This window comes from Heloderma suspectum, chromosome 1, assembly GCF_057233095.1.
Source record: "Heloderma suspectum isolate Gila_16-S chromosome 1, 16-S_ref, whole genome shotgun sequence".
Lineage (NCBI taxonomy): Eukaryota > Metazoa > Chordata > Lepidosauria > Squamata > Helodermatidae > Heloderma > Heloderma suspectum.
Window position 1 is genome coordinate 184407612 of NC_139458.1, and position 25759 is coordinate 184433370.

The 25759-nt window shown below is 43.7% G+C and overlaps 1 protein-coding gene across 1 annotated transcript in view; it reads left to right on the forward strand.

Moving 5' to 3' along the window:
* The window catches only part of B3GALT1 (beta-1,3-galactosyltransferase 1), a 448714-nt gene that overhangs the window by 196395 nt on the left and 226560 nt on the right, over positions 1 to 25759 (forward strand). The window contains exon 2 of the mRNA XM_084829710.1: positions 14881 to 15051. The gene's annotated coding sequence lies outside the window, so the exon portion shown is untranslated. The remainder of the gene's footprint in view (positions 1 to 14880; positions 15052 to 25759) is intronic.

Here is a 25759-nt window from a genome sequence, read left to right on the forward strand (position 1 = left end):
GGTGTTGCTGGAGGCGCTCCTTAAGATAGGCTGGGCCGGAACCATATAGGGTTTTAAAGGTCAAAACCAACACCTTGAATTTGGCCCAGAAAACAACTGGTAACCAGTGCAACTCCTTCAGCACTGGAGTGATGTGATCTCGCCGGCGGCTGCCTTTAATCAGGCGAGCTGCCGCGTTCTGTACCAGCTGCAGTTTCCGAACCGTCTTCAAGGGTAACCCCACGTAGAGCACATTACAGTAGTCTAAACGAGAGGAGACCAGGGCATGTACTGCCAATGGGAGCAGATGGTCGGGAAGGAAGGGGCGCAGCCGCTGTATCAGATGGAGTTGATACAGCGCTGTCCGGCTCACATCTGACACCTGAGCCTCCATGGACAGCTGGGAGTCCAAAATGACCCCCAGGCTGTGGACCTGGTCTTTCAAGGGTAGCCGTACCCCATTCAACACCAGGTCAACATCCCCTAGCCTCCTCTTGTCTCCCACCAAAAGTACCTCGGTCTTGTCAGGGTTCAGCTTCAGCTTATTCCTCCCCATCCAGCCACTCACCGTCTCCAGACATTTGGACAGGGATTCTACGGCCAACCTTGGTGAAGATTTGAATGAGAGGTAGAGCTGCGTGTCATCAGCATATTGATGACACTGCACCCCAAACCTCCTGATGATAGCCCCCAGCGGCTTCACATAGATGTTAAATAGCATCAGGGAGAGGATGGAACCCTGTGGCACCCCACAAGTAAGTGGCCACGGGTCCGAAACCTCCTCTCCCAGTGCTACCCTCTGGTACCTGCCGGAGAGGAAGGACCGGAACCACCGCAATACAGTGTTTCCAATGCCCAACCCCTCCAGGCGGTCCAGGAGGATACCGTGGTCAACGGTATCAAAAGCCGCTGAGAGGTCGAGGAGAACAAGGAAGGAGCATTCACCCCTATCCAGAGCCCTCCTCATATCATCCACCAAGGCGACCAAGGCCGTTTCTGTCCCATGCCCAGGCCTGAAGTCCGACTGAAATGGGTCTAGATAATCAGTTTCTTCCAAGTGTGCCTTCAACTGCACCGCCACCACCCGCTCAATCACCTTGCCCAAAAATGGCAGATTTGAGACTGGGCGAAAGTTGTTCAGAACTTGAGGATCCAAGGAGGGCTTCTTTAAGAGCAGTCTTATCACTGCCTCCTTGAGGGCTGATGGCATCACTCCCTCCTCAAGGGAGGCGTTCACCACCGCCTTGATCCCCTCACCCAGTCTCTCTCTGCAGCTCATAATGAGCCAAGATGGGCAAGGATCAAGTAAGCAGGTGGTTGGCCTTACAGATGAAAGCACCTTGTCCACTTCATCAGGAGGAAGAAGCTGGAACCGATCCCACAAAACCGGTTTGCCACAGGCCGCCTCTTGCTCACTAACTGTATCCACAGTGTGCAGAGTAACACACCTAATCTGATCAATTTTATCTGCAAAGTGCCTTGCCAAAGCCTCACAGGAGGCCTTAGAATGCTCCAGTGGTTCCGGAGCCACAGGACCGACCAGGCTCCGGACCACTTGGAACAGCCTCCTGGGGCAGCACTCTGCAGACGCGATGGAGGCAGCATAATATTCCTTTTTTGCTGCCTTCACCGCCATGTGATAGGCTGAAGATATAGCTCTAGCCCGTGTCTGATCGTCTTTGGAGCGAGACTTCCGCCACCGGCGCTCTAGCCGTCTCACCTCCTGTTTCAGAGCTCGTAACCGCGGATTGAACCATGGTGCAGTCCGAGCCCTGTTCAGGGGGAGAGGGCGTTTCGGAGCCACCCGATCTAATGCCCCAGTGATTGCGGCATTCCAGCCACCCACCAGGGTCTCGACCGAGTGGCCGTTGGCATGCCCCAGAGAATCCCCAAGCGCGTTCAGGAATCCATTTGGATCCATAATTGTTGGGTTGTTCAGGGTAGTTAACAAGCCATACTGCATGGTGAAGCCAACCTGCTGACGTTCAGACAACATGCTAACCCATGGTTGTTTGAATGGCCCCAGTGGTTGAGTGTGGGTTGTTGTTGAACCATGGGTTATTGTGTTGTCTGAATGCAGCGCATGTTCTGCAGGGTGGCTTGTTAACCATGCAGTGTGGCTTGTTCACCACCTTGAACAACCCAACAACAAACTATGGGTTCTCAAAGTGACTTATTCAAAAAAAAAAATAAGCCACACTGCATGGTTAACAAGCCACCCTGCAGAAAATGCACTGCGTTAGACAACACGATAACCCACAATTCAACAACAACCCACACGCAACCCCTGAGTGTGGGTTAGCATGTTGTGTGAACCCAGTCAATGCACAGACTTGCCTACTATTGTACTGTTCAGAGAGGAACATTGTAGTAGCTGCCTGTGGTTTTCAGTGTTCATTAGAATAACATTTCAGAAACGATGGGCACTATGGAGCAATATTATTTGAAACAAAGGATACCTGTTTATTTCCATGGACGTGTGCATGTTATAACCCATTCAGATCTGTGAAACTGTGAATTCCATGAATAAAGACTGTTCCTTAAAATACAGACAGCTGGCTATCATACCATTTCCACACGAAATTGCTAATTCATTTCCAAACATTGTTTGCAAGGTATTATTTTCCATTTCTAGAGCTCAAAACAGGCTGGTCCTTATTATCAGAAACAATATCTCTGTCCTCGTACTATAATGACACAGGGCAGAAACTATTAAAAAAATTCTTCCAAGTAAGCCCTATTGGAATAAAGAAGAGCTCTTGAAGAAGGGTTTTATACCTGGAAGGAGCATATTGGGTTTCAGTAGCTTATTACATTAAACCTGTTTCCTACCATCCATTGAGGTCATCTCACCCAGTTCCTTCTATATAGTAATTCTCTCCCCCCACCTCACCTCCATTTTTCTGGACTTTAAAAAAAAACCTTGAAAACCCTGGTCATTCTAAGACTCCAAGTGAAATTCCCAGGAACTTATAACTGTGAAAATCATCAGTGCCTTGGCATTATTGAGCCTTACAAGTAAAATTGAGCAAATGCCCCGGAAACCTCAGAAAATTTCTGTGAGTGTGGGTGCCACATTGGTCTGCAGGGTAAAATAAACAAACAACTGTGTGTGTGTGTTCAGGATACACCATTCTATCTACTTTAAAAATGATGGAGGCCTTTCTTTATTATTTGTTATGTGCTGTTCTGACTCTTCACAAGATCTCCCTCCTGATTCCATAATTCAATACAAATTGAGCACTTGCAATCACAAAAGGTCATTTGTTTGCTCAGACTTATCTATTTACTTTGTTTCCTGTCCTTCAGGGGAGCTCAGGGCAGCAGACATCCGGTTATCCCTTTTTGTTTTCACAATAGCCTTGTGAAGTGTATTATTGATTTCTTCAAAACAATACAGTGAGTTTCATGGATGAAGCTGGATGTTTGCTGAACTGACTGAATTGTGAATTCAGGGTAGGAACAATGACAGGATCGTTCACAGTGGTGAAGAGGTGGCGAAATGGGGGCCCACTGAGGGCAACTTCCCCAGAGGCTCCCGAAAACCTGGAGCTGACATTTCCTCCAATTATAGGAGCTGTATGGGTGGAGGCACTTGATACTGTGCTTTTTGCGGAGCAAAAATCCCGCATACAGAATCTATGCACATACAGTTCGTAGGCACAGAGGCTCTACGCACAATGTCCAATCGATGCAGAAAGGTCAAGGGAGAGATGTCATTATGATTCCAGTCCCCCCTCCATGCATCAACTGTGCCCCATTTAAAAAGATTTGGATGAGGCGCCTGCCTTAGCAGAAAGCATGAAATCAGGTTACTCTAATTATGCAGAAATGTACCACAGGAAACTGCTGTAGTTGGGTATTGAGTCAAGTTTACTGATAGCATATTGATTTTAAAAAACCCACACATTTATTTAGATGTTAAATTAGCAGCAGCGGCTACTGAACTATGTAATGCGAAAGAGCAGAGTCTATCTGATCCATTTACTGGTTTATGCAAACTTGTTTGTTCTATAATCACAATATCCTCCACTTTAAAATGATGATAAATACTGCTTCAAAGGACAGAGAGTAAGAAATAAGCTGACACAGTAGAAAAGGCAAATGAAATAAAAATGGGACATGGGAATGGGGAAAAGAAATGTATAGAAAAGGAAAACATAATTTAAATGGAATAATTGGAAATATTCACAATAGAGTTGAATAAGCTCAACTTTGAGGCCACTGTTTTTCTTATTTGCAATCCGATCTGGCACATAATGTTTTTTTATACTATTATCGCTTCAACTTCTTAAAATATAACTTTATTTGTTGGATCTTCAGTGTTTGCATCAATGCACACCAGAAGTTCTGTGCAGAGTCTCACCCCTTTGCAGATAAGAATCTCTTCCACCCTAAAAATGATTCACTTTCAGATCTACAGTAACTCTGCTGATCACCTGTTGTGGGGAGATGGGAGGAGGAAGAGGGTACCTTGATCCAGCCCTTCCCCAACAGGGGATGAATACAGCCAGAGCCACCTGCATTGTTCGTAGGATGGCCACTTATGAATCGCCCCAAAAGAGGAAATGCATCACCAAAAAAGAGGACAAAATAGGATGCTGATTTGCATATGCTAATTTATATGTATAAATGCACATTTTAAAATTATTTTAATAGAAATGCAGTACATCTCAGCATGGTGCAGAGGATTATAACCAGGTGATCTGTATGCCTGCCTCACCAGTCTGCTGTCCGGCCTAAAACTGTGGATGGTCAACAGTTCTTATAGTTCCTTATTTTTAAACTGAAATTGGATGGCCTTTCAAACAGGGGATGGTCCTCTGTAAAAGAGGACACCTGGCCACCCTAGGTGTTCAATGGTACACATATGGTGCAAGAGTACTGTGGACTCATCCCCCAACCAACTGTTGTAGAGAGTCCCACAGCATATGCAGAGCACTTTCTTTCACAGAAATGAGCAGATGTCCAAGCATAGAGGTATCACAGGAAGCTTTCTGATGAATTATACAGTGGAGCACAACCAAGGCAACCCTTGTTGGCAAACTGGAATTCAAGAGATAAAGTTATTCTTTAGGACTTTAAGGGCGCAATCCTGTTTGGAGGCTGATGCCTATCTAATGCAGGGTGGATGGAGCACGGAGGGGCTTTGGGGAGGGAAGGGGCCTAGAGACCCGATAGGGAGCTGTCTAAAACACCTTCCGCGGTCTTCTCCCCAGCCCCAAGACTGCCCCCTTTTCACCCTCTCCATGGTCCATTTACAAGCACAGTGGTGGCGGCAGTGCAGAAAGAACTGTGCAGGCTACAAGGGGGCAGGGGAGGGAAGACGAAGCACAATTTCTTGAAACAAAAAATCCTGTGGCCGTCTAGACAGTGTCTAGTGGCCGTAGGTTTGCTTTCTAAGAGTGTGATCTATGCATGTTTAGATGGGGGGGGGAATCCTACAACTCCCAGCATTCTCCAGCCATCATGGCTGACTGGGGAATACTGGGACTTGTAGGACATCTTTCTGTCCTAACATGCATAGGATTGCACCCTAAAAGTAATAATTGTGTAATTTACAAAATATTACATTCCAGATCAAATACCATGTGAGGGTGGAAATTGTTAGATATATCAACTTTAAAACAAAATATGTTTTCCCTTCAGGTTTAGTCCTGTTAGAGAGCAAATGCATTATGCATCCAGAAACAATAGGAATTATAGCCAGAAGGCCTTCCATGAATCAATACCTTTTCTGAACAATATTTTATTCTAAAAAGATTAGTTATTAAAATCATATATACTGCTCTACATCAACATGATCTCAGGGTAGTTTACAATCCCATCAAACACAATAATAAAACAAACACATCACCAAAACAGCAGTAAAACAGCAGAATATGGTTAGAGGCAATCTCCATCTCTAACAAGCCTGGGTGAAGGAAGAAGTCTGAACCTGGAATCTAAAGGATGTCAAGATTCAAGGGAGTTCAGCAAGAGGAGTCCTGTCTCTGGAAAATGCCCTGTCTCTGGTCTACTTGACCTCAGTGTTGATGGTAGGCGTTCGCAGAGACAGACATCAGCAGATTCCCTCAGTAAATGGACAGATTGATATGGTGAAATAACAATTACAATGTGCTCCTATACATGTCTACTCAAAAGTAAGCTCTACAGAGTTCAGTGGGACTTACTCCCAGGTAAGAGTGCACAGGATCCCAGCCTTAGTGTACTACCTGGATTCAAAAGAGCTAAATATATGCATCTGTTGAAAGATAAATTAGCAAAGAAGCTGTAAAAAATCCTCAATCAACACAATTACTAATTCCTTACATAGGAGATAAAAGCATCCAACATTTTTAAAAGAGCTGTGGAGAAGAATTGCAAAAGGTCAGTAGTACAGTATTTGTTAGGTAATCAGGAGACTAGCTGAGACTAGTAGTCCCATAGCAGTTGTAGAGAGAAAATAGTTTTTCTAAGAAGTGATTGGTGAACACCTGGGAATGAGGAGTTTGATTAAGAGTCACTGGCATAGATTCAGGCAGAGAAGGTCATGCTTTACTAACACACTGGAGTCGTTTGAAGATATTACTGCCATGATGGATGATAGGAAGACTATAGATTTAGTATGCCTTAATTTGACAGGCTTCTGCCGTTAGAAAATAATATCTCAACCAAGAAAGCAAGGGCTAGCAGGTAAATTAAATTGCCACTTAGGATATCACCTAATGAGACATACTTGGGTCCTCTGCTTCACCCTTGGAAATTAGTTCCATCATTTTTGCACCATAATTTAGCACTAAAGGGGGAGGAGCAAATCTGCAATGGGGTTTGAAATACAAACTCGCCCTTGTGTGAAAAAACTCACCCCACTTCAAGCCAGGCCCTGGTTCCTTTGAATTCAATTCTGGCTCAAAATGGAGCTTGCCCCTTCTGCTAGCCAGCCCCCCATTACACCACCCTCCACAGGTAAAAACAAACAAACTTACTTTAGGGTGCAATCCTATGTAGGTTTAGGAAGGAAAAAGTCCTAGAACTTCCAGCATTCCTCAGCCAGCACAGTTGCAGGACTTCTTTCTGTCTAAACGTGCATAGGATTGTTTCTTTAAAGAACGGGAAAGAGATAACAGCTCACTTGCAGCATTTGCTATGGATGGGAGCCACATTTCCAGCCTCTCCTTCACTGGGCATGATACTTCTTGGCGTGGTTGGAAGTGTCGGTTTCTCTGCCTCCTGATTCAGTTCAGAAGACAAAATATTACAGATTCCAGGCTCCGTGACTAGGGTGGCCACTAAAGAATTGCCAAAAAAGAGCAAAGGCATCAACCAAACAGACAACAAAGGAGGATGGCAATTTGTACAAAATTTGCATATGCACATTTATAGATATATAGATGCAAGTTTACAAATAATTTTTATAATGGAAATGGAAATCATAGAATAGTAGGGTTGGAAGGGGCCTACAAGACCATCGAGTCCAACCCCCTGCTCAATGCAGGAATCCAAGTCAGAGCATCCCTGACAGGTGGCCGTCCAGCCTCTGAATGCCTCCAGTGTGGGAGAGCCCACCACCTCCCTAGGTAATTGGTTCCATTGCCATATTGCTCTAACCGTCAGGAAGTTTTTCCTGATGTTCAGCTGGAATCTGGCTTCCTGTAACTTGAGCCTATTATTCCGTGTCCTGCACTCTGGGATGATCGAGAAGAGATCCTGGCCTCCCTCTCTGTGACAACCTTTCAAGTACTTGAAGAGCGCAATCGTATCTCCCCTCAGTCTTCTCTTCTCAAGGCTAAACATGCCCAGTTCTTTCAGTCTCTCTTCATAGGGCTTTGTTTCCAGTCCCCTGATCATCTTTGTTGCCCTCCTCTGAACCCTCTCCAGCTTGTCTGCATCCTTCTTAAAGTGCGGTGCCCAGAACTGGACACAGTAGTCCAGATGAGGCCTAACCAGTGCTGAGTAGAGGGGGACTAGTACTTCCTGGGATTTGGAAGCTATGCTTCTATTAATGCAGCCCAAAACAGCATTTGCCTTTTTTGCAGCCACATCACATTGTTGGCTCATATTCAGCTTGTGATCGACAACAATTCCAAGATCCTTCTCGCTTGTAGTTTTGTTGAGCCACGTAGCACTCACCATAATGTGGAAGACTGTGACCACATGGCCTGAGGGCTTGCGTGTTCAGTCTGCTGTTCACGTGCTAACTGTGGATGGGCAACAATTCTTATGGGTCTTTACCTTTAAACCCAACTTTGGACAACACTTCAAATAGAGGATGCCTTCAAACAGAGGATGGTCCTATGGCAGCCTTTCAAATAGAGAGCTGTCTTTTATAAAAGAAGACACATGTCCACCCTATCCATGACAGGAAATGACACTCCCGAGCATAATTTCTACCTAAGCTTTCCCTGTCACTGGTTACCCCTTTCCCTTCTCAAATGTAAGGGTTTTGGTTTTTACTTGGGAAAGGGATTCTTGTAATTGTCAAAAACAATCTTTTTTAATTGGGTTTTTTAAAGTGTTTTGTAAGACAGCTTTAAAATTATCAATGGTTTTATAGATGAGCCAAAGGAAGTTTACCCATCACTATAATTTAGATTTAGTTCACACATGCAAGTGCATCATGTGGTGACTCAACACTGAGGACTACATTTAGGGAATATTTGAACTGCCCAGTAGTCCTTCCTTTTCGGTGATGAAGGATGGCTGTGCCCCAGTATCGCATCAGAAAGGTGCAGGTCGTAGGGCAGGGCTGGGCAACATGTGGCCCTCCAGATGTTTTGGCCTATGACTCCCATGATCCCTCACCATTGGCTGTATTGGCTAGGGCTGATGGGAAGGGTAGGCCAAAACAACTGGAGGGCCACAAGTTGCCCACCCCTGTAATAGTGGCAGTGCATCTTCTAAGCTGCCCCCTAGAGGCATTGGTCTAACTTGGTAATAAGATGTTTCTTCATGAGTCCCTCTATAAATAAAATTCTGTGAGTAACAAACAGTAAAACAAAAAATATAAGCAATTAAAGACTAAAACAAATAAAAACCACCACAGCCACCACACATATCAATTAATACAGCAAGCACGAGAACAATGACATAGCGACGAAAACACCAATATAATACAACTCACACTAATAAAAAAACCCATATAATTTATTCATTCAATCAGTCAAATTACAAGCCATTTTATAACAAAAGGGTGTACAAGGTAAAAACACAATTACATACAATGCAATGATAATGCAGTCAAAACACGACTGTAAAATCAAACTCACTTTAAAAGAGGGAGTAGAAGAATAAAACACTGCAGCACTAAACAATTTAAACAGGGAGCAACGAAGCTGTAGTTCAGCCTTTCCCAACCTGGTGCCCTCCAGATGGTTTGGACTACAACTCCCATCAGCCCCAGCCAACATGGCCAATGACTAAGAATGATAGAAGTTTTAATCGAGAACAATTGGAAGAGGCTACCAGGTTGGGGGAAAGTACTGTAATTAGTAACTCCTTTCTACCTCCCACAAACCTGCTCCAGTATAAAGATTCTTACAGTGCCGTCTACTATGTCTACTCAGAAGTAAGCTTCATTGAACATACTGGGATTACATCTGAGTAAACATACATAGGATTGTGCTGTCTGGCATCTTATGACATGCTGCATTGCCTCTCCGTACACAGCTCTGTCACACTTCCCCCTGGTCTCTACTCCCCTTTCTTCTGAACCTGGTTCTGCCAAGGAGAAGGCATGGGGGAGTTTCAATCTGTGTGGTCGTTGCAGTGAGACCTGAGAATCCTAGGATAAGACCAGTGGAACAAGTCATTTGCATTGCTTAATTGCTGTTGCCTGACTCATCTATGGCCTGCTTGTGATGTCTACTTGCAGCCAATGGACAACCTGTTTCCCATCTGCCCCTTTCCCGGCTTTGAAGAGTTAATCAATATAGCCATCACACTGGGGGGGGGGGGAATAAATGCAAACCTACACATTTCACAGCATGAATATGCAACATCTGTGCAAGACGTTGCTACCCGCTGTGCTTAATTTCAAATTGAGTATTGTCATTACAGCAAAATTATTTGCTCTTTCAGAAAAGTATGCCAGAAAGGCACGTTCCTGATACCTGGCCTCATCAAACGTCTTGGTTCCTGCTTCCAGCTGTAAACTGCTGCAGTGTACACCTGCCTGGCATGAACCATATGCAATGTTTCTTTGAGATGTTAAAAGCCTGCTATTCAGCAGTCGACAGACTTCTCTTCTTGAAAATTAGAGTCTCCCCTTTGGATCCAAATTCTTTCCCACATATGATTTTCCCCAAAGCTAACTGAGACAGAGACCAAGCAGATGGGCTCCATTGTCAAATGAAAACATCCTTTTCTTTTCCAGACCCTCCGTCGTCCGAGGGTTGGTGAGGGTGGGGAAGATGACAGATGGCCTTCTGCAAACTAATCACAGATAACATGTTTTTTGGTGTCGTACATGCATTTCCAAGCAAATAATGAGCTGATTTCATTTCATATTCTTGCTGTGAGAAGCTGGATGCTTTAATGGAATGTGGCATGCTCTAAGGAAATGCATTGCAGACCCCAAATTACATTAAGATGTGATTAATCACAGTGCTCTGCAAGAAGCAATGTAAAAGAGAACAGCGGCATGCTAGTTTGGAAATCTGGATGGGGGGTGCGTGCGCGTGTGAGAGAGGGAGGAAGGAAGGAAGGAAGGAGGGGCTTCATGAAGCGTTTGCGACAATGTAGGCTGTGGAGGTCTTTCTTTCTGAGGCACGAACAGCAGACAAGAGTTTTAAGAAATCCAGTCTTGCCGCTTAGACATCTGAGCTCCTTTGTGCCACGAGTGTGGGAATGGCTCACTTGCTATTGCCCAAGAGGCTGAACCAAACTGCGTGCCGGGGAGCAGACCAGCGTGCGCCAATAAGGGTCAAAGGCATTTGGCAGCTTATAATGAGTCTGTTTGATTGTCTCTGGCTGCTTTAAATGGTTTTAGATATACTGTATGTTGTTGTAATCTGTGCTATTTGTTCTGCATCATCACATGAATGGTTTTATACTTTCTATGTTGTTCAGTCGTTAAGTCATGTCCGACTCTTCGTGAACCCATGGACCATAGCACGCCAGGCCTTCCTGTCCTCTGCTCTCTCCCAGAGTGTGCTCAAGTTCATGTTCATTGCATCAGTGATGCTATCTAGCCATCTCTGCCATCCCCTTCTCCTTTTGCCTTCAGTCTTTACCAGCATCAGGGTCTTTTCCAGTGACTTTTCTCTTCGCATTAGGTGGCCAAAATATTTGAGCTTCAGCTTCAGTATCTGTCCTTCCAATGAGCACTCAGGGTTCATTTCCTTTAGGATGGACTGATTTGACCTCCTTGCAGTCCAGGGGACTCGTAAGAGTCTTCTCCAGCACCACAGTTCGAAAGCATCGATTCTTCGGCTCTCAGCCTTCCTTATAGTCCAGCTCTCACAGCCATACGTTACTACTGGGAAAACCATAGCTTTGATTATACGAATCTTTTTCGGCAAGGTGATGTCTCTGCTTCTTACTGCTGTCTAGGTTTGCCATAGCTTTCCTCCCAAGGAGCAAGCGTCTTTTAATTTCATGGCTACAGTCACCGTCTGCATTGATCTTGGAGCCCAAGAAAATAAAATCTGTCCCTGCTTCCATTTCTTCCCCTTCTATATGCCAGGAAGTGATGGGGCCAGATGCCATGATCTTAGTTTTGTTAATGTTGAGTTTCAAACCAGCTTTTGAACTCTCCACTTTCACCCTCAACAAGAGGCTCTTTTGATCCTCTTTGCTTTCTGCCATTAGGGTGGTATTGTCTGCATATCTGAGGTTGTTGATAATTCTCCCGGCAATCTTAATTCCGACCTGTGATTCATCCAACCCAGTGTTTCTCATGACGTACTCTGCATATAAGTTAAATAAGCAGGGCGACATATGCAGCCTTGTCGTACTCCTTTCCCAATTTGAAACCAATCGGTCGTTTCATGTCTGGTTCTTACTGTTGCTTCTTGACCCTCGTACAGGTTTCTCAGGAGACAGGTAAGGTGGTCCGGTACTCCCATCTCTTTAAGAATTTGCCACAGTTTGTTGTGATCCACACCATCAAAGGCTTTAGCGTAATCAATGAAGCAAAATAGACGCTTTTCTGGAATTCTCTTGCTTTCTCCATGATCCAGCGAATGTTGGCGATTTGATCTCTGGTTCCTCTGCCTCTTCGAAACCCAGCTTGTACTTCCGGTAGTTCTCGGTTCACGTACTGCTGAAGCCTAGCTTGTAGGATTTTGAGCATACCCTTGCTGGCAAGTGAAATGAGAGCAATTGTATGGTTGTTTGAATACTCTTTGGCATTGCCCTTCTTTGGAACTGGAATGTAAACTGACCTTTTCCAGTCTTGTGGCCACTGTTGAGTGTTCCAAATTTGTTGGCAAATTGAGTGCAGCACTTTAACAGCATCATCTTTTAGGATCTTAAATAGCTCAGCTGGAATACTGTCATCTCCGCTGGCTTTGTTGTTAGTAATGTTTCCTAAGGCCCACTTGACTTCACTCTCTAGGATGTCTGGCTCAAGTTCAGCAACCGCGCTATCATGGCTATCAGGGACATTCAGATCTTTCCTGTATAGTTCTTGTGTGTATTCTTTCCACCTGTTCTTAATCTCATCTGCTTCTGTTAGGTCCCTGCCTTCTTTGTCCTTTATCATGCCTGTCTTTGCACAAAACGTTCCCTTGAGAGCTCCGATTTTCTTGAAAAGATCTCTAGTCTTTTGTGAACCATCCGGAGAGGCTATGGGCTATGGGGTGGCTATGGGGTGGTATAGAAATGTAAGAAATGAAATGAAATGAAATGATGGTGAGGGGCACTGCTGATGGTGAGGGGACCTGGAAGAGAGCATCATCAAATGAACTCTATGCAGAAGCAGGTTGATAAGCTTTTTAAAAGTTTGTATTTTTTCCAAGCTTCAAATGAATAAATATAGGTATTGGTAGGATGATAACTATTTTTATGGGCAGCAGTGATGCCTCGGAAAATTAACCCTCCCCCAAGTGTTGCACATTTCCACTGTTCTGTATCCATTGTAGGGAGAAGCCTTCTCTGATGTGCCCACATTCTGGCAATATATGGGGGAGTAGAGATGCAATGAGATTCCCTGGAGCTGCAGGTGACAGGCATGGGAGAATCTCAAAGCCTTGCCAGCAGCCCAGGAAGCAATCCCCCGTCCCTAAGCTTTGTGTAACTCAGCAAAGGGGAAGTGCTGGGAAACACAGAGCTGAAATCATGTCGTGCTCTCTTCAGCACTGCCAATTGTAAAAATCAGTAATGCAATAGTGAATTTTGAAGTGCGGTCCCCATAGCCATGCCTCCAAGGAGAGTCCAAAACTGCAGGCAGCTGTATCCATATCAACAATCCTGTTCTAGACGTCTTCATCTGCTAGGAGCAGACCTTTAGTAAAGCTAATGAGTCTAAATCGCCCATTCAAGGACAAGCCAGCCCAAAGTACTTACAGCAAGGAACAATATATTGTTGCTGGGAAAATTTATTCCCCCACTCCCAGCTACTGTGAGGCCTGCAGCTAAGCTTAGAGGGAGCAAGGAAGCCTGAGGGAGGGGGTGGCAGATGACATCGGTGACAGCTCATCACTGTGAGCCCTGGCTCCACTCCAGCACTGCTAGACATCCTATAGACATCCTACCACTGCCACCCAGTTTTTCCTAGCCCTCCAAAGGCATACATGTTAGTCTCAACTGCCAGCAGGGACCTCCTGATGGATTTCCGCAGCGCTTCCAATCCTGCAAGCAGGGGCAGACTGTGCCAGAATTTTTTTCCCCAGACTCTGGAAAAATTTTGCGCAAAAGGCAGCCTCGCGCAAATGGTTATTTGCGCAAAAAGGTGGCCTCAAGCAAATTGTCCATTTTCTACTCTCTGCTACAGAACGAGCTGGCACCAGCAGAGGGAAAGGGGATGAAATCCAGCGGGCTGAGCCGGGGAAAATGTGTCCAGCTCCACCTCCAAATGGAATCCTCTGACATCCCTAGCTGCCAGGTGCACAGATACGTTCAGTTGAAGAGAACTGCCCACTTCTCCCATCTGAAGCTTCCACAGACTATGCAGACTGCACTTGGGGGTGGACAGACCAGTCTATTGTGGTTCATGTCAGTTTTAAATGTGTTGATTCACAAGTCCATTCCCTCCTGTTTCTACAGTCATCTGCAATTTAAAAAATAAGCCCCCAAAACATATTTAAATATCCATGTTAACATTTTGTCACAAAATGCTCATTTCTAAATGTATTTTCTCTCAGTGTAAATATATTTTTTCCTAAAATACACCTTTTTATATGCATTTTGGTACTTTTTTTGTGTGGTTTTGTCATGTAAGTATCTAAAAATTCATTAAGAGCTTTTCCAATCTAAATCTAAACCAGTTGTTTTCCAGGCCAAATTCAAGGTGTTGCTTCTGACCTTTAAAACCCTATATGGTTCCAGCCCAGCCTATCTCAAGGAGCGCCTCCAGCAACACCAGACAGGCCGCTTAACAAGATCAGCCTCAGATGGCCTTCTCTCTGTCCCATCAGCCAGGACAGCTAGGCTGGTGAGGTCAAGGGAGAGGGCCTTCTCTGTGTTGGCCCCCACTCTGTGGAATTCCCTCCCTAGGGAACTCTACCATGCCCCATCTTTAATGAGCTCCCACCACGCATTAAAGACATGGTTGTTTAGGCAGGCATTTGGGGTGGGTTAGGGTATTTTTAGAAATACGATGTTTTAAAGTAGAATTTTACTATTTTAAAATTGTATTGTTGTACATCGCCCAGAGTGGCTGGGTGACCAGCCAGATGGGTGATTAAGAAATTAAATAAATAAATTAAATAAATAAATTGTAAATCTCTCTCTCTCTCTCTCTTATACACAACAACACAGGTTCAGCAACATGCAACAAAATCCTCTTTGATATCAAGCAGGATAGACAAAGTTAAGAATGGCAGAGAATGAAGAAATATTGGCTATATGGATGCTGCAATGCCATGGCAAGACATCAGATTCTTAAACAGAACTCTTAAACAGAAAAAACAGAATATCTTGAAAAGCTTGGTAAGTTATTTAGAAAGTTCTTTATTTTAAAACAATTCCAGGAACCATTCAGGTTTCCTCAGACTTTGCAGCAGTGCAAGTCCCTCATGAGGTTAACATATCGTGAGTCTGGCTGCCTGTCTGTCCGACTGTAAATCCTTATTTTAAGTGTTATTTATTTATTTATTTATTTATTTATTGGATTAATATTCCACCCTTCCTCACATGGAGTGCAGAGCGGCTAACAATCCATATAAAACAGTACCAGATATAAACACCATAAAAATCATAACTCTAAAATTACAATGATAATAAAATACAATAAAACCATCACTAAAACACTTGCCTATACCCAAAAGCTTATAGAAATTAATACTTTAGCTGGTGCCTGAATTACAACAGTGTTGGGGAGAACAGAATCTCTACTGGAAGGGAGTTCCATAGCCAGGTTGCCACCACCGAGAAAGCTCTGCCATATGAGGTAGCCTCACAGATCATATTCCTCAAAGGGACCACAAGGACAGCCCCCACCCTATCCTCATGTCCCCACTGCCCCCCTCATGCACACATTGGGGTAACGGCCATAAAGGAGAGCCTGCTATACTTTCATAAGCTCTCCGTGTGATTGGAAACCTTGACTGGGAACCCTGCACAATCGTGAAGGCTGCCTTTAGCAGGCTTCCCTTTACAGATGTTCTCCCAGACACAATGCATGGAGAGTCTCTTTCCTACTATCCTAGGTCCCAATTTCAGTATCTTTAGGTCAAGTCCCTGAGTTGCAAGACATGAAATACTTGCAGTGCTGCTATTTCCTGGGTTTTAACTGAAGGCCAGTTATCCACAATGGCATAGGAGCTGCTCTGGGATTGTGTATATGAAGGAAACACATCAACCAGGAGGAAAGGCGGAATTGGGGAAAGGAAGAAGTAAGGTACACACGTGTTCCTACAGTGGCTACCTGCAGATGAAGGTAAAGCATCCCTGCTAGTTGGCTATGGCCACAAATCATAATTTAGGTTTTTCAGAGGAACTGTTTCTGTCACAGGTATGTCTGTCACAATCTATGGGAAGAAAACAGGCTTTTCAGGCTTGCCATTATTTGGTTTTCTGTCATCAACTTCCTCCTCCTATGGACTATGAGGTAAAAAAAAGGAAGGCTACAGGACCTGAAATTAGGTCCCTTAGCTGTGGTACAAAGAGCCAGCGCATTGCAATGAAAGCCTCTGCTCTTTCATTAGTGGATCCCCAAAATCTTAAATTATTATATCTGTTTCTGAGCTGAACAGCAGAAGATGCCACAGTTTGGCTTCTTCTCCGATCTTACACTGCCTTATTATATTAGAGAAGGGGTAGAGAACCTCAGCCCTGGGGGCCAAATTTGGCCCACCTGGGCTCCCCAGCTGGCCATGCTCCCTTCCCCTGGCCCTCCTCCTTCCCCCCAACCACTGATTTTTGGTGGTTTCCCAGTTTTTCCTAAACAAAACAGTAAGTGCCCCACAACATTCCCAGTTTCCTCCCCATTCCAGAAGGTTGAAATGGCTCTTCTAAGACTCGGTTAGTGGCAGTATGAGCATTAAACTAAAATATGCTGGTCTTTGGGGCCCCACCCCTTTTGCCTTTGGCCCCGCCTCTCTTTGCCTTCAGTCCTGTCTGCCATTGGGATGCGGCTCCCAAGAACTTCTCCAAAACTGAATTCAGCCCTTGGGGTGGAAAGAGGCTCCCCACCCTTGTATCAGAGGTTTGTTTTCAGATGCTGGTTCCACTTAACTCTCAGGGTCTGATGGCCAGGAAGTGGTGCGTGTGACAGTGTGGTCGTGTGTTTAAACGAGCTGAAATGCCACGGAGATTGAGGCATTTGAAGGAAAAGAGAGAGAGGTGGTCACATGTAGGTGTAGGTGGGAGGGATGTCTGGTATAAGCGATAGAAAAGAAGAATGAACAGAGTTGTTATGTAGTACGATGCCAAGCAGGAGACAATCCCACTGATTGAAATGGAACTTACTCCCGAGGAAGTGTGCATAGAATTGTTCCCTCAGAGCAGGGGTAGGGAACATGGGGCCCTCCAGATGTCTTTGGACTACAACTCCCATAATTCCTAGCCAGCACAGCCAATGGGGAGGGCTGATGGGAATTGCAGTCCAACAATATCTGGAGGGCCACACGTTCCCCACCCCTGCCTTAGAGAGCACAGGATGTTTGAGTGGCTGAAGCTGTACAGCTAGAGGAAAACAGGAGAGAGACCGGAGTATAATGGGAAGAAAGATGTCCACTACTGTGGTTTCAGAGGCCATTTTTCCCATTATTTCCCTCCCACTATCAGAATTCAGAAGCAGGCTTCTATAGCCATGCCTGTAGAGTATGAAAGGGGCCTGCCATAGCTGTGTTAGGAGAGGCAGTATTCTATAAACTGCACGGAGTTGCAGCTGATCCCATTTGCCATATGGCATGGTATTATTTACTATTTCCTCTGGGAATGCACTAAAGATGAAAAGAGAAGTGAACATTTCAAGGTGAATAGAATGATAATCAGAAGTTTGCATAGTCCTTGATAATACTAATGAGATGTGTAGCTGAGATACAGGAGTTGGCGGTGGGCGAACTAAATATTGCCGAACTCTTGGTGTACTACTTCCAAGAGATAGTGCCTAACAATGTAATCCTATTAGAAACATCTGAACAGGAAGAAATCTCCCAACAGTTTTATTTAAAAGCCCCTCAGACAAATCAAAGCTGAGAAATCCCAAGTTTTTCCATAACTGCAATACAACTGTGCATCAGCTTTTCTAGGGTAATCTCCAAAAAATGTTAATCCAATGATCTCCAAAAGAGATTCTCCATATGCATAGCTGGAGCAAATACATCTGCAGACTGGGTGGAATTAACATTAAGAAAAATTCATTTACTGAAAGGGATTAAAGAAAAAGATTCTTAATTTTTTTTTTAAAATTGGGATAAGTGAGAAGGATTTAACTAGGAATAAGGGGGCAGGACTGGCTCTTTCCCTCCTTTTACCTTCACAAAATGTCAAGTTAATCCACTGTGAAAATATTGCAGATCTAATTAAAATTTGCACATGGCTTTTAAAAAGAAACAGTTGCATGGAGGATAACTTCCCGCCAAGGATTCTAGTGTATATTTATTTCAGTTTTGACACTTTGTCCACATCCACCAATGGGACACTTTTAGATAACTTAATGGATTGTTCCTTTAAAATATGCTCCCACTTACAATTTCATTTCATTGTACAGTTATTTCTCCTTTTCCCTTTATGACTTTTGCTGCCATTTACAGCAGTGTCAAGAAACTTTGAACACACCTGTCAGAACCTTGAGCGCTCTGTATGCTAATATGCAACAAAGCTCAAGGGACAGTGAACTTCTAGGCTTGCAGGGATCCACAGGTAGGAACTTTAAAAGCTGAGTCAGACCACTTGGTTGTCTAGCTCAGCATTGCCTACACTGACTGGCAGCAGCTGTCTGGGGTTGCAGACAGAGGTCAGTTCTGGGGGCCGGTTCTACCATGAGGCAAGTTGAGCCCCTTGGCACAGGTGGTGGATTAGGAGGATGACGGAGCAAGCGCATGTCTCTGCTGCTGCCTGCCCACCACTGCTATAGGCCACCCAGCCCAGAAAAGCCAGCCAGGTGTGTCTGCTGGTCATGGAGCAACTGCCAGTGGGTGGCTTTCCCTTGGATTGGAAAGTGTGGTGGCCAAGAGCCACCACGCTTCAATATTTCAATTCAAGCTAAGACAGAGCCAGCCACTGGCGGCTGCTCCCTCACCTGGGCTGGCAGCTGAGCTGGTTTTCTCTTGGACCGAAGCATGCACTTTTCCAGGTTCAGATCTTACCTCTGGGTAGCGTCCCCAAGTGCTTAGGTCATGCGGGGAGAAATCCCGTTCCTTAGGTCTTGGTTAGATACCTCAAAATACACACAAACCAAAATTTTAGCTACACAAATTTATTAATACATTAACAAGGCAAATAAGGTAAGGGAGCAAATAGAGGATACCAAATGACAAACAAAACATGTAACTGTCTGCTTGGCTTGTCATTGAGACTGAAATTCCCAGGGAGGACCCCTGTACCTTTCCCTCCCTCACAGGGTCGGCTTCTGGTCCGGAGCGATGCAGCCTTCACTCTCCGACAAAGCCACTCCTCCCCGGTCTCTTGACATGGGCCTCGATCCCCCCTTATAAGGGGTAGCTGCAAGGGCAGCACACTACTCTTCACGTACCCACGCCCACCCCTGTGCTTTGCTAGCAAGGCCGTTGGCACGCAGTCTGAAGGAAGTATTTGGCCCAAGTCCCACAGGCCAGGCACTCTAAAAGGAAGAGTGGCTAGTTACTAGGGGAGAAGCACAGCTTCTCACCACACTTGTATTAGAGGGTGAGTGTCTGAGACTTCCCCCCTCCCCAAACAGATTTACACAAAAACGAACCAAAACAAAAAGCAGTGCCGGCCATGCAGATCCACCCAGCCACAGAGTCTCAGAGAGAGGAACACGCACATGCTATGGTGTCAGATTTTCAAATTCTTGCTTGCATTTGATAGATGTCTCACGTTACAGTCCTATACCTGTCTATTCAGAAGTCAGTCCCATTGGGTTCAGTGGGGCTTACTCCCAGCTACATGCATATAGGATTGCGGCCTCACTGAGGTCTGAGACTGAGCTTGTGCACTTCCCCTCCTTTGCCACAGGGGGCATCAGCTTGTCTTTCGCATCTGGCAGCAAATGCCCTGGGCCGGCCCTGGATGCTGGAAATTGAACCAGGGACGTTCTGCATGCAGCACACGTGCTCTGCTGCTGAGCTGTGGCTCTTCCACAGGTGTTTGACCTGGTTCAAATCCTTAAGGATGGTCAGAATACCTTTATATAGAGCCAAAGACAGAACTTGTCAAACCAGACTCTGACCAGAATATGCCAGAGGGTTTTTTGACATTTGTTCCCAGATGTAACATGCCAATGATGAAATGTAAATGGTTCGAACAGCCTCCTCCCAGCTTCCACATGTGCCAGGCTACAACTGCCAACATCCCCCGCCAACATAGTCTGACACATCTGGAGAGCATCAGGTTGGGGAAAGGCTGATGGTCCAGTGCTTAACAACCTTTTGTTAACAACCTCATTTAATAACTGGCAGCAGTGATTGTCTCTGCAAACAAGAAGCACTAAAACACATTCATTCTGAGATAGTGAATTCCAGACTCTATATTCAAACTTTCCTGAAAGGTTTAACCTTTGAGCAGTGGGGTTTCACGTAAAATCCATTTTTATATTTCAGTTTTCGTCTGTTTGTGCTGTTATTCCTTCCATACGGTCAATTGTTCGCATCAGTTACATTTGTTTATTTTCAAGACTTAGGCTGCACCTTTTTTCCCCTAATAGAAACTCACGATCTAACAACACACAACCCACCGCCCCCAAAAATTAAAGGTCCTCCTTGTATCTTTTTGCTCTTGTGCTTTTCATTTACACATGTGTGCACCATGGGTTTTGTAGTCTTAAGACTGTATTCTACAAGTTAAGATTTGCAAAAGTTATCTCAGGGTCTGATTTGTCCTCATTCAATCAGTTGGAGTTAGGTTGAAGGATTATAAATATGTGGAAATGAAGCACTGGAGCAATTTTGTTTGATTTATTCCACAGCTTCTGTACTGTTTCATTCTCAGATGGTGAACAATTCAGTCACGTTTGTCATCATCCTGTTCCAAAATAATATGCTGGTGGGCTACAGCAAAAAGAACGAACTTCCTCCCTACCTAATTGAATTCTTGGGGTTTAGGATCTAGAGTATTTGGGCTCTGAATACTGTCCCAAATTCCCAGGGAGTCTCACTGCGTAAATGATTGAAATGTTTTTAGAAATGAAATGAGATACCGTGAGATGTCTTAAATAGAATACTTTGGCTATGATCCATCAGATGGGTTGTGCGCACACAAGCAGTGCTCCCCATTTATCAGCTGTGAGCCACAGCCAACATGCTCCCCATGCAAGAGAGACTTTATGTGCAGCTCTGCTCTACAGTTTATTTCATCATCATACTCCATGCCCAATCCAATCCCAATATCAGTGAACATGCCTTTCATTGTTACATGCTGTAGCCACATTAGTCTCTTGCAGCAAAAGCAGCAAAGGCCTTGTGGCACCTTAAAAACTAGTTGTGGCATAAGCTTTTTGGGCCTGAGACCATTTTGTCAATGCATTAAATGGTCACGTTAAGTGGGTATATGCCCTGAATAAAGAGAGAACTTGTATTGTTACAGCTGTTCACCATAAAAAAGACAGAGAGAAGTAACTAATGCAGAAGTACCTTAAGCATAGCCTATATTCAGTTGGTGGACATTCGGTTGGTAGATATTATACAGCAAAGATGTCTTTAATAACAACCATAAAACCACAAATCCAAACTTTAGAGATGTACTCACCACACCAGCCAACTATGTATTTGTTTGGGCATGACCCTGCAAGATGGTGCTAAGCACTTGAACAGAAGTAATCATGGAAGCCAAACTAAGGGCCGAAGCAGACATTCTTCAAATCACTCACAGCAGAGCTATGCGTGATCAACTTACTTACCTCCATGGAAGTGCACGCATGCCAAAATTCTACACACACACCACGGGGGGTTAAAAAAAGAAGAATACAGTCAGCCTTGTTTATTTGTGAGCATTATGTGTACATGAGGGCCACACTAGATGTTCTTTAAATCACATATAGCAGAGCTATGTGTGATTGGCTTACTTACCTCTGTGTAAGCAAACATGACCCTGATTCAGATCAGAACCATGGTTATTCGGGAGGAGTGGATTTAAGCTTTCCCGCTCCTGTTTTTGTGCTGAAATTTTTTTAAAAAATTATTTCTGGTAAGAAACCATTTCAGCAATGAACATGTCAAAATCTTCCCACTAAAATTAATTTGCCTGTCAGTTAATAACAGAATATAATAACTTGTTTTATAGTTCCAGATTTTTGTTTCATTTGGTATACCTGCATTTGCATCCCCATCATTTTTAAATGACTGTGGGAAAATGATGTTTGACAGATCAGACATTTCTATGGAAGCTGCAAATTTAAAAATTCCATTGTTGCGCTTTTTCAATACTAGACACTTCCAACTGTTAGGGAAAAGTTAGTTGCCCTGATAACAAAACTGTTTTGCTAAAACAAAAGCTGGAGGTCCTTTTGCTATTTTTTTAGCATGAGCACTCCAAGTTGTTGGAACAATGAAAACTCAAGTTTTAAATAATTTGTTTTTATTTTCTCAGGAATGGAATTAAGCATGTGTCAAAGTTACTGAAAATATTGACTATTGTTTGAAATAAGCTCAAAAGAACCCACTATTTTGCTTATAGTCTGTTTTATATCTCTTATCATTGGCACAGTGGCTCATTTTAGGTTTAACAAGCCGAAATTATATCAAAATTTCAAAGTAAAATGACCACAAGAGAGCAAGAAGAGGGATCTCCCAGAAAAAAAGATAGATTTTTTTCTCTATAACCCCACCACCACCCCAGCCCAACTGTTTTAACACAGCTGAAGTCACATAGGGAGTCTGCATAATTTAATCACTGGCAAAGCCATTGTCATTACTGCCTATATATTAGTTGTGTAATGGGTTCCCCCCCACAAAAGGTCTTTCATTTAATCTGAAATCACTGTAAGAGGCCACTGTTAGAAACCTTGAATCAGAGCCAAAAGTTCAAGTGTATAGTTGAGAGTCACAATACTGTATTATTTATCTGATATTGGAAGCACTAAAATAACCAATGGCTGTAAGGGTGATTATGATGTCTTGATAATGGAATTTTAAACAGTATGGGATACAAAGGCTTGACCTATTAATATATCTTGTAAGCTATTAAAGGACTCATTTAGGCTTAGCTGCAGTTAGTCTGTGGAGAGAGGACGGAAAGTAGGTGATAGAATTCGGCTTTCTCCTTGCCAGGATCCCATCATGGGGGGAGTTTAGGAGCTGTAACAAAGGCAGGAATGAGCCATTGGAAGGCAAATGGAGTATGGGCCAGGACAAAAATGGTATGGGCCAGATAACAGAAGTGACAGAATGTTCCATCTATCTTTGGCTAGGAAAATCCTCAATATTGTTGAAAGGGGGTACGGTGGGGGTTTAAAAAAATATGGCAATGAAACGAAGGATATTTACTACTGGAACTAGCAAGCAAATGTGATGATGATGATGATGATTAATACTGGAATTTCCACTGTAAAAGAAATACCAATGGTGCATCATAGTTTGTTCGGGTTTTGTGTATGCATTTTCTTGTTGTTTTTAATTGTGTGTGTGTGTTGGAAGTCTAATATAAGCCTCATTCTTATGGCCATTTTACTTAATAACTGACTAATAACAGATTACAAAAGATGGTAGCCTTTGATGCCTGAATTTTGCATGATAATGTGTGTAGTGATTGGTTTGCTATTAACAAATCATACAGAAGAGCCCTGAAGGGTATGGGAGCTAAAAGCAAAGGTGAGTAGCCAAACATGAAATCTTCTTTGGTGACTGACTGGCTTGTTGTGTTTTGTCATTGCATCATCCAACCTGGCAACCCTTTCATGCCACATGGCTAAAACAAGCTCCTTGAAAGAAGGCAATGTAACTTTAGAAGTACTGTAGAAGTGCCTCTTGGCCCTTGTCAAGACATAGGCAGCTATGTCAGAGGCGAACCAGAAGTTGCACCAGGGAGTCAGAGCTGAGTGACCAAGCAGAGAGTTGGAGCCAATAGGAACACACCAGAACCGGGAAGAATACTGTTGCTCAGGCAAATTCCCAGCCCTAACAGGAAGCGTTGTATAGCCCTTTATTTCCGGGAAGCGGGGGGGGGGGGGGCAATGACCAGTCCAGGTGGGGGCCCCATTTCAGGGCCGGAGAATACTTCACTGCCCTAAAGATGTTCTAAGCTGTAGTTCTGATAGTTCACCACACAGGACAACCATAACAGGACCAAAATTCAGGTCCTGGCAACTGCTGACAGCCCTAAAGATTAGAGAAGATGTCCACCCCCGGCCTAAAAGTAATCTTGAACATCATTAGAATCTTCAAATTACGAGCAGAATCTTAAGGCAAAAGAAGTACATTACCTGGGTAATGTTGACTTATTTTTTTAATGAATTATATTCCATAAAACCATGGCTGTCATTAACTGCACTGTGATGAAACTGGCTGTTTCTGAACAAACCCTTATTATGGCAAATCTAAATCAGATGAAAATTTAATCTCAGGGAATACAACAAAAAGTCAAACGTTCTACTACTTGTACAAAAATAATGTGTTTAAATGACATGATTCCCTCAATAAAAGGCCATCTGATTTGCTCGAATCACATTCAACCACAAGAGGTATAAATTTCTTTTTTAGTGTTTAGAACTTTATTGAATTTTGTTTGACACCACAGATGACAGTAAAAGTGATTAATTGCCACTCATAATTGGAGTTTCATTCCAGTGGTTATTGCTTGTCAGTATCAATTAATAGCTCTACCAAAACCTCATTCATTTCACAATATTAAAGAATGATGGCTTGTGGGAATTATGCTAAACTAGCATTTTCAATTAGGTTTTGATTTTTATAGTGTACTGAATAATAGTTTACGGTTTTATAATAGTTAGTGGTGATGGGTTATTGTTGTATTGTAATCACACTAATCACATATATACATTTCTCTGCAGAAATGCCACTATTGTAGGCATCTTTTATAAAAAAATGTATGTAATTGTTGCATTTAAAATAAATCTTTTTGGGTACGTAAGGGAACAAGTGTGGCTGTCTCAATTACATAGCTTTGTTTCATTAATTAGGAAATGAGCACTGCTTTAAAGTAATGAGAAAGAACTTGTACTGTTAGACAACTTTAGACAATAAGAAATGTTGCTCTGTTTAATATCTCCTAGACACATTTGGGGAGTAACTGGCTACATTAAGCCATATTTACCTTCTGAAGTGTATAACCATGAAGCTATTCTCTCCAGAATGCTACTAGTATAATCCCATTGCCTTCAGTACAATTACTCCGGATTAAGTGATGGCTTGAGAACCATAGTACAATTAACAAAAGGTTCTTTTATTGGATATGTTCTGTAGATTGGTCTTTGATTATGTCTTTTCCAGTCACTTATTCATGTATTGTTCTATTGCTTCTAACCACCTCCTTGCGCACCAAAACCATTCTCCTGTTTTCTGCTGTGTGTGTGTGACGGGGTGGGGCAGGGCAGGGCGGGGAGGTTCCTCAGACTCATTACAACAGGAATATACTGCTGCTAAAATAAAAAGGCTATTGTAGAAGCAGAAGTACCCTGACAGGGCCAGCCCAAGCGGTGGCTGTCTCAGACACATGGTCAAAAAAGGGCAGCAAATTGTTTCTTATTTAATGAATTGTTACTAGGCCGGATCTGGACTTTCCCCTTAGTGAATGGAAAGGCTCTTTTCATCCACAAAATGAACTGGGATACAGTAGAGGTTTCTACTGGAGGAAGGAAGCAGGGTGGCAATTTTCACCAATTCCCCTTCCCCCTGCAACCCCAGCACTGCTTCCCACATTGTTCCAGGAAGTCCCCCAACCCTCCACAGCAGCTTTTCAGGGGGCAGAGAGGTCTGTGACAGGGAGGAGGAATCAGTGAAAATCACCAACCTGCCCCCTTACTCCAGTGCTAGTGGAACTCAACTGAGTGCCACTCTGGATCTAATCCATTGTATTTTTACTGCTAGAGAGAGGGACA